This window comes from Phocoena sinus, chromosome 1 (assembly GCF_008692025.1).
Source record: "Phocoena sinus isolate mPhoSin1 chromosome 1, mPhoSin1.pri, whole genome shotgun sequence".
Taxonomy (NCBI): domain Eukaryota; kingdom Metazoa; phylum Chordata; class Mammalia; order Artiodactyla; family Phocoenidae; genus Phocoena; species Phocoena sinus.
Genome location: NC_045763.1, coordinates 169483068 through 169493704, shown reverse-complemented (window position 1 = coordinate 169493704; position 10637 = coordinate 169483068).

The window sequence follows — 10637 nt, the reverse complement described above, 5'->3', positions numbered from 1 at the left end:
TAAGAATAATCTTACGTAATTTTAACCATTTAAATCATAAAAATATTTTTTAAAACTTTAAATAGTAAAACTGTCCATTCCTGTCCCTTGTCTAATGGAATTTAATGAAATAATTAGAAAAAAGCTAATAAAGTTGAACTGAGTCAAATCTATCTGTCTTCTGGTGAGTTCTCTGCACTTGCATTAAATAGCTCAAGAGTCTGGAAGGCTGGGGTGGAGTCATGCTGAGAAGTCAGTCTACTTGTCTTTGACAGCGGCTCTTAAAAGTCAACCTAAGAAATGCCAAATTTTAAAGAGGAAAACAGAAATGATTAAGAGAATGAGAAGCAGAATGGAATAGAAAGTCTGGAGAGGTTTGGGAAATCTTTCTGACTCTCTGAAAATATCTTCCATTTAAATTTCAAAGGCGTTTTGACTGTAGCATCTTATAAAACCTGTCAGAGGGAAGATTGCTTTTCTGAATGATCTTGTACTCCATTAGACCAATAAGAAGTATAGATTTCCCATTTTTTGTCTTGGCTCCCAGGCAGCTTTAAGTGAGTTTAGTGACCAATTGATGTATGGATCTCCAAGGTTTATTTTTTTGTTTTTTGTTTAACTGTATTCATACTTTAAAATTTTAAAACAAAATGATTATTTTGTCTCTGCTTTTTAATTGTAAGACATCTCAGTTTTAAAAAATCAGGCTAGAGTACAATTTTTCTGCAGGAAAGAATTCCAAGGTATTAGATTCCAAACCTCTCACCAGGCAATAACTTCTCTACCTCACCATACCCACACAAACTTACTACCACTCCCAATCAAAAACCAAATAATCTAAAAGGTTATCTTGTTCACCAATTAGAAGGAATCTTACTTCGAAATAGGATTTTATTTTTTTAACATCCCGTGAAATTAGTAAGATTGATAATTTTGTTTATTTTTTAATACAGTTAAGTGCGAATGGAGAGTCAATAGAAATAGTTGAAAGATAGCATCAGTATATAGAAATCCATAATATGGATTCTAAAATCAATTTTGCAATATAACGAGAAAATTCTTCTGAAGGAAGGTGAGGAACTGTTGAGATAAATGTAAACCTTTTTTTTCTCTTATCTTTTCATTTGCAAAGTATGTATCATTCTTATGGCATTTCATTTAAAATACAAATTCTAGTAGAACAAGAAAGACTGCATCCAGCTTCTGTCTACAGGAACTTACCAACAGGATAGCTGTTCAACAATGGTTTTATTACAGTACTTTAATATTAAAAATTAGAGAAATTTGAGATTATACATATCATACATATTATATGTAATATATAAACTTAGTAAGTCTATAAGTATGCAATCAGAAACAAAATCAAAGTGACACTGCATGATCATTATTAGATAATATTCTAAACTTTGTCTGACAATCAGAAATATATATGCTTGAGCCCTACCAAGGACATGCCCATTTATTAAGCATGGGATGGTGTGATTCTGGTGTAAATTCAGGCTGAGAGCCCAAAATCAGACCCCAGAGAATCTGGACATCCTAAGAAAATAATCAGAAATAAAGAAAACAGATATGCATAAAGATTTCTATCACTGAATTATTTATAATAGCAAATTAGTGACTTGCTTACTTGCTTTCCTGTAGGAAATTAAGTAAATGTTATATAAATGGACTAATATGTGGCTATTCATAATTATGAAGATGGAGAATTTAAAGAGATAAGATATTCTCATACTATTAAGAATTTACTAGAATGTAGGCTCCATGGAGGCAGGGACTTTTGTTTCTTTGGTTCGCTGCTCTATGTTCGCCTGCCTCAATAGTATTTAACACACAGTATGTGCTCATTAAATATTGTTGAATTAAAGAATGAATAAATAACTTTAAAAACAAGATAAAAATGCACATATAGTAATAGCTCAATTATATTTAATAGCCATTACAAAGTTGAAGGATATATGCTATTTATTTTCCACTCAGAAAAAATATTAAAAGCCAAACAAAAAATTTTAAGTGAGAACCTATGCTCACAGCATCTGTTGAGCTACTGTGTGGCATGATCTCGCTTACACGTGGAAACTAAAAGAAGGGCACAAATGAACTTATCTGCAAAACAGAAATAAAGTTACAGTTGTAGAAAACAAACTTATGGTTACTGGGGGTAAGGGGGAGAGGGATAAACTGGGAGATTGGGATTGTCATACACACGCTACTATATATAAAATAGATAACTAATCAGGGAAATCTACTCAATACTCTGTAATGGCCTATTTGGGAAAAGAATCTAAAGAAAGAGTGGATATATGTATATCTATAACTAATTCACTTGGTTGTACACCTGAAACTAACACAACATTGTAAATCAACTATACTCCAATAAAAATAAAAAAACTCTACTATGTGGCAAGGTAATTTAAATTCTGACCATGGAAGCTGGGGATTCACAAAAACATTTACTCACGTATTCTCCTAGATTAAAACCTTAGAATATAATCAGGCAAGCGTGCAGAGATTGGTCTTGCCAGGAAAATGCCAGAGGTGGGATCTAAAGGAACCCACAGACAGACACTACGTGTCTCTGAAAAACCCGCAGTTTCAACCTGCACCTCCATAAGTGTTTCCTAGAGATTTTATCTGATTCTTGACATATCACTGGGCTTCTAGTTGATGTGGAGGGCGCTCTGGCTCTGTCTGCTTAAGCCACAGCAAAGGAGCCCTGTTGGGCCCATAATGTGTGCACGAATGCATGGTGATTGACGGGTTGATTGGAAAGAGGCAGATATGAGTCTGGAGGACAGACTGTCAGTTCCAGATGGTCCCCTGAGGAAGAACAGGAGGCGATACAGGAATCTCTGTCCCAGAAAAACCACAGGCTGTCAGTTACATGCATCAAGCCCTGTTGAGAAGAGGCAAAGCAGAAGCAAAAAAAAACCTAAGAAGTCATTCTTCTTGGCTGTATGGCTTCCACAGTATCTTCATTTCACCTTTACCAATTGGCAGGATATTCCCAGGAGCGCTTACATCCACATACAACTCCCCAAGTGTCTACACGTCTCGTGTTTTAGATGGACTTGAAGGGAGAACAAATGGGTTTCACGATTCTATTTCCATTTTTTTTCCCCCAAGCATCATTCTTTCAATCATCTTTCCTCTTTTTTTTTGGAAAAAGTTTATTTGCTGCCAAAGAGAAAGTGTGGTCTTTGTTATTAATGTTGTAGAAATACAAATATGTCCACCTCGGAAAGGAGTTTTCATTAACTCCTACAGCCCAGAAAATTAAGGCACGCTTCATCAACATCCAAGCTTGCTGTCGACTAAACTGCAAGGGACTAGTTGAGCTGCTGGGATTCATAATGCTGATAGAGCGGTTTCCACGTGAATGAAGGATAAACAACGATTAATTTCAGCCAATAAATAATGGTTTGAGGCCCACATTGAAAGAGGAACAATTACTTTTCCATTTTTCCTGCCAAATGAGCTGATAAGAGAAAACAGGGGAGTTGGCCACGTAAATCAGTCTTAATTTTATCTTCCTCATTAAAAAGCAGCCATTAAGAGCATCTTCGGCTCATTTCATCCTCCTCTTGTTTCACTTTTTCAATTTGCACAAAAGGGGGGAGTTTGCTCGTCGTAAAATTTCACTTTGGCCAACCTATCATTTGCATCTGGGCCAATAAATAGCAATTAGCATAAACATTTAAATCAGGAACTGGAACAAATTCTTGTTCCCCCAGCAAGCTGTTAAATTACAGTATTTTACTATATATAAGAAGCACTAAACAAAAGATCTGTCGGGCACTATTATCCTCTTCCAAATAGGACATGGTTGAAAGAGAAATGATAAGTCCAACCCACAAACTTCTCACTCAGATCCAGGGTGTCTGTCTCGTGTGAACCTGACCTGTAGAATCGATGTTTCTTGACCACTGGTTAAGTTCTCATCCAGACAAGTAACTTGTAGCTCAGTTTTGTGAAATATGAAAATTGCAGTATGGACTTCTTTGGATAAATAAATGCTTTGCCTTTAAAGATGCATCAACAAGAGTTGTTTTGAGCTCAAAGTCCATTATACAAGCACAATGAAATGCATATAATAAAGAGATATGAACTGGTTACTTTTGTGATTAAGGTGCCCTCCTGAGTTCAAAGGAAAAAAAAAAAATTCTGTGATCAAAATCTCGGTGCAAAACGATCCAGACCTATAGCTCATCCTCCCCAGCACTTGTTTCTCCCAGTGGCCGCTGGAGATGTTTTTTTTACAAGAGATTTGTTGTCATATGCATTGTTCTTAAAGACAGAAATGCACCCCATTTGCCTTTATCTAAACCTACATTTTTGGCCCATTTTCTTTCTTGACATGTCAGAGGGCTATGGTGAGGCTTTACAGAGAGACATTAAGAGGAAAAATACAGAGATGGGCCCTAGGTGACTATCTCCAAACCAACTATTAAGCCTTCTTTTTTTTTTTTTTTTTAAATCTTTCTTTTCTTGTTTTTTTTTTTTTTTGCGGTACGTGGGCCTCTCACTGTTGTGGCCTCTCCCGTTGCGGAGCACAGGCTCCGGACGCGCAGGTTCAGCGGCCATGGCTCACGGGCCCAGCCGCTCTGCGGCACGTGGGATCTTCCCAGACCAGGGCACGAACCCATGTCCCCTGCATCGGCAGGCGGACTCTAAACCACTGTGCCACCAGGGAAGCCCAACATCTTTCTTTTTAAGCCCTTTTTATCAACAAGGGAAACTTAGTTCATTATTTATCTATGGCTCATTGAAAGTCAAGGTGAGTGCTTCTCTTGATTAGGCCCTAATTAATTTTGGCTGGAAATCCAGTGGAACAGGGTGGTCTTGATGTTTTTTTTATGAAAGCTTTCATTGGGAAGATTTGGGTTTACCAGTGAAACACTATTAACTGCTTCCAGTTTGCATATGTGTGTAGTGTTTACTTGTAATTACATAGGTTCCAGTGAGAAGACACTGAAAATTTGAATCAATTGTTCCTTATTGCTGCTTTTGATAAATGGTTCTCTTATTTCTACCAGACATTTAAAAAGGAAAATAATTTTGCCTGACTTCTAAGGAATTTGAGCACAGTCAACCTGGTGTCAACTAAAACCATTAAGAGCAATGCCTCCACCATCTCTGGTATTAACTACATATCGAATGACATTGCTTCTACTTCTCATAGGATGTCAAAAACTAGCAATAGCTTAACTTTTAGCTTTGAGTTTACAATTTATCAGTTGAGTTACGTAAATGTGCAGATCCCTCCTTTATTCTCTCCTCTTTCCGACCCCCACTAAACTATGTACTGCCCCTTATCCCATTATACCTATATTTGGCCCTGGGAAAAAAAAAACAGGAGAGAAAAGGGAAGAGGCTCTTGTGTTCTGCCCCAATGTCTGAGGGAATGAGAAGAATCAAAGTTACCAGGAATCCAAAAGCTTCTTTCCTTCTATCTCAACTGCCACCTTCCCAAATAGATTATGACAAATGTATTTAATCTACAAATATATATTAAAACCTGCTGTGTGCCACTGAATGAAAGGCCTGGGGCCTTCTTACCTCAAATTTGGGGTAAGAAAACTCAACAGAACAAGTGAGAAGTATTTGCCAGGCTATACGTCAATAAGCCTCAAAGCACCAATAATTATATTGGTTTGCAAAAGCATATAAACTGCTCTCCACTGTATTGGAGTATAAAAGCCGAGAGAGCTAGATTATTATCCATAATTACAGCAAACATTTGAGCATCCTCTGATTTGTCTATAACACTGGTGATGGAAAACATTTTGACACATGTTCAATGTTTTATTAAACTAAACAGAAAACTGTGTTGAGAGAGCTTCTCAAGAAACCCAGCTTTAGTAAATAGACACTGAGAATATGTCTCAGAGAATGCGGCCAAAACAATGCTATGTCTTGCCTCACCAGTTGCTTGCCTAGGGCACACAGCAAAACTCCGCTTCCTGTGCAGTTAGGTTGTGGTTGGGTAAATTCTGGTTAATGAAATGTGGGCAGAAATTGCATATGCCACTTCTAGGATGAGCCCTAAAATCATCTTATCTCAGTTCTTTCCTTTCCTCAGTAATCTTGGGGCCACAAGTTTCAGATGGAGTAGCTACCAGAAGAAGAAGGGTAGTATTAAACAGCAACATGAATGAAAAAACGATTTTTAGTGTGTTAAACCACCAAGATTTCCGGGCTTAGCTATGTGGCAGCTGGTTCAATTACCATAAATAACACAGAGTACGGAGGAAACAAGTAGGGTGATCAAAAAATATTCTCTTTCCGATTGGGACAGCCAAAGATTAGATTTGTAGAATGCCCAGGACTATGGAACTGTTCTCTCTCATGTTGCTTAGAGAATAACAAAAATCAAAGTTGACAAAATTAAATAGTAAATTAGGACAGAATAGGGCAAAGATACATTCACAGGGATCAAAGGAAGCAGAAAGACGATGGCTCTTCTAAGGAAAAGAAATTAAATGAGCAGCTAAGGAATTGAACACAAAATTGTTTAGTCCTCTGGACAAGCTGCCTGGGAAGTGGAGGAGGTGAGGGGGTGGAGAGACTTTCAGACAAAGTTAAGGAGAATGAATGTCAAAAAGAGTCAAAGTGCTTAAAGGAAATTAAGCTATCTTTGGAAATTATAGCGACTAAGAATATTTTGAATAAATATCATTATAACACTCGTTAAATGAATGGATATACTACACAGCAAACCATGTTCATCAACATAGCTACATATTTGGATGCTTATTTCTTTTATTTATAATCTATATATTATATATTATAAAATGAATCTGAGGCAAAACTGTCCTGTTTCATTAAACTATTGACTGTTTGCAATAAGACAAAATAAACATTTTTAAGAAAACTTTATACTATCTTCAGTAGTTTGGAGATTACAAAAAAACCCACATTTTATTGTAGAATATTTAGAAAATAAGGAAAAGTGTAAAGAAATCAATCAGACTCTCCTACTATTTTCTTCCAGATAATACGGTAACATTTGTGTGAATGTGTGTGTATGCTAATTTTGCAAAATACATTTTAGTCAAATTAAGGTACAGTATATACTGAGATCTGTTCCATGATTTTTTTTCCTCCTACCATTTGCTTGTTATTAAGACTCTCTATTGGTTTTCCATCTCAAGGACAGCAAAATCTAAATTTATGTGCAATTGGGCACCCTGGGCTACGGCTATGCCCAGATGCTGGCTCCCTCAGCTAATAGGGCTACCTAGTAGGGCCTGAGGCTGACAGAAGCCTCGTCCACTTATGTTAATAAAAATACTGTTTTCTATGTTTGCTAGGCCATGAAAGAGATTCAGAAACACCATAAATTATTATCTTCTCTCCCAATAAATATTTTTGGATTTGTATTAAATTTAACTCTACTTATAATTATTATTTATTCTAATAATGCTTTAGCTCTGTTTAACTTATTTCCATGTTTATTACTGTTTCTTTATATTATACCTTTCCTATGCCTAAATCCACTTTTAATTTTGCTGGATTTTATGATATTTTTTCCCAGGCAGGGTACAGAACAGGTATATTTTCGAGCCCTTTTTACCTGAGAGCCTCTTTACTTTGGCTTAGCATGTAAGTGATCCCTTGAGTTGGCATTTAGTTCTTGGGTCACAGTCCGATTACCTTAAAAGTCTGAAAACATTGCTCCTCCATCATCTTTGGCATTCAGAGAAGTCTGAATATTTATAGTTATTTTATTTATTCTTAAAACCCAACTTTTTCTTATTATATGGGTTTCTAATTAAATTTATCTAGATGTTAGAAATCCCTTCATATTCTGGATTGCTATTTATTGAGCTCAGAATTTTTTTTCTATTCTAACTGTGATCATTTCTGTCCTTTTGTTCTGGTTTGTCCCTTTGGCATACAACTAATATAGTTAATTTTACAAATATTTATTGATTACCTACTATACGCCAAACTCTGCCTTGAGAATTGGTGGGTAGGATGAATGCAGCAGTGAACAAGAAAGAATTGATGTTTCCTTCATTGACTTTACAAGCTAGATAAACAAAATGATTCATAACAATTAAGGAAAAGTACAGTAACTCCTAAGAAAATGCATATTCATAAGACTTAGCATGAGAATTCACTCTTTATTCTCTGTGCCTGTTTCTTGTTTTGTTTTATATTTTTGTCATTATGCTCTGAATTTTATATTATTCTTTTAGAGTTCTTTTTCCTTATCACTTTTAAAATTTTCTTGACTTTCATTTGTGCTCTTAACCGCCTTCAATGCAAAATTTAATTGTACCCACACTTTGTGTTCCTTAGATGTTTTTCTTATTACATTTATCTCCCCTCTTATCACATTCTTCCTTCCAGTCTGTTCAAAATAAAGCTCCTAGTTCTTTTATTATAGAGAAATATTTTCCCCTAACTTGAAAAAAAATTGAGTTTTGACTTATATACCACCCAATTCACCATTTTAAAGTTTACAATTCGGTGTTTTTTTAGTAGATTTTTAAGGTTGTGCAACCATCACCACTATCTCAGTCTAATTCCAGGATATTTTCATCAGCTGTAAAAGAAACTTCATACTTGTTAGCAGTTACTTCCCATCATCATGTCCCAGTCAGCTTCTGGAAACCGCCAATCTGCCTTCTATCTCTATGAATTTGCCCATTGTGGACATTTCATATAAATGGAATCATACAAGTGGCTTTTTGTGTCTAGCTTCTTTTACTTAAAATGATGTTTTCAAGATTCTTTCATGCTGTAACATGTACAAGTACTTTATTCCTTTTTATTGCCAAATAATATCCCATTATGTGGGTACACCATATTTTGTTTCTACATTCATCATTTGAGGACCATTTCGTGTGTTTCCACTTTGCAGTCGTTTTGAATAATGCTGTTATCAACATTTGTAGACAAGTTTTTGTGTGAACTTTTATTTCCCATTCTCGTGGGCATATACCTAGAAGTGGAATCGCTGGATCACATAGTAAATCTATGTTTATCTTTTTGAAGTACTGCCATGGTGTTTTCCACAGCAGCTGCGCTATCTGACATTCTCACCAGTAATACGTGTGTGCTCCAGTTTCTCTCCTTCCTCGCCAACACTTGTTGGTTTCCTTTATTTAATTTAATTTATTTATTTATATATTTTTTATTATAGCTATCCTGGTGGGTGCGAAGTGCTATCTTACTGTGGGTTTGATTTGCATTTTCCTAATGACTAATAATGTGAGCATCTTTTCATGTACTTATTGGTCATTACTGTATCTTCTTTGGAGAAATCTATATTCAAATTTATTTTTTAACTGGATATTTGTCTTTTTGTTGAGTTGTAAGAATTCTCTATACATTCTGGATACCAGAACTTTATCAGATATTTGATTTACAAATATTTTCTCCCATTTTGTGGATTATCTTTTCACCCTCTTGACACTTTTTTGGTGCACAAACATTTTAAATTTTAATAATGTCAGGTTTATAAATCTTTGCTTATGCTTTTAGTGTCATAACTAAGAAACTGTTGCCTGATCCAAGGTCACAAAGATGTATGCTTATGGTTTCTTGTGAATTTTATAATTTTAGCTCCTTCACTTAGATCTTTGATTCATTTTGAGTTAATTTTTTATATTATATGAAGTAGGGGTTCAAGGCCATTCTTTTGCAAAAGGATATCCAGTTGTTCTATCACTATTTTTTGCAAAGCTATTCTTTTCCCACTGAACTGTCTTGGCACCTTTGTTGAAAAGCAGTTGACTATCGATGTATGGGTTTACTTCTGGTCTCTCAGTTTTCTTCCATTGATCTATATGCCAATTCTTATGTCAATACCACACTCTTTTTTAAAAAAAATTTTTTTTGGACTATAGTTGATGTACAATGTTGTGTTAGTTTCTGCTGTACAGAAAAGTGAATCAGTTATACATATACATATATCCACTCTTTTTTAGATTCTTTTCCACACTCTTGATAACTGCTGAGTTTTGAAATAGTGAAGTGTGATGCCATTAGAACAAATTTTGGCATCAGAGTTAGAGGACTTCTTTCACAGTCCCCATTCTCAACCTTTCTCCATAAATAAAGGTATTTTGTTGAATTCAAGCAGAGCAATTTTGTTTATGCCTGGTACTGAATTCAGACAAATTGATCTGAGTCCATAATGAAACAAGCAAGAGCAGTAATCTAACCAGGTTAACCACGTTTGTTTTACAGAAAGGCATTGAATGCTACTTCACCACACTGTGAAGAGCATCTTCCAGCCAGGAGCAGTATTTACCCTGTTAAGAATAGGGCCTGGGGCTTCCCTGGTGGCGCAGTGGTTGAGAGTCTGCCTGCCAATGCAGGGGACTCGGGTTCGAGCCCTGGTCCAGGAAGATCCCACATGCCGCGGAGCAACTAGGCCTGTGCGCCACAACTACTGAGCCTGCGCGTCTGGAGCCTGTGCTCCACAACAAGAGAGTCCGCGACAGTGAGAGGCCCGCGCACCGCGATGAAGAGTGGCCCCCGCTTCCACAACTAGAGAAAGCCCTCGCACAGAAACGAAGACCCAACACAGCCAAAAACAAATAAATAAATAAAAGAATAGGGCCAACACTTGGCAATTCCTGTGTGGACAAGGATGAGAGTTCAGTAATAGGTGCATTTTGAATCTGCTAATTAGAATAAAA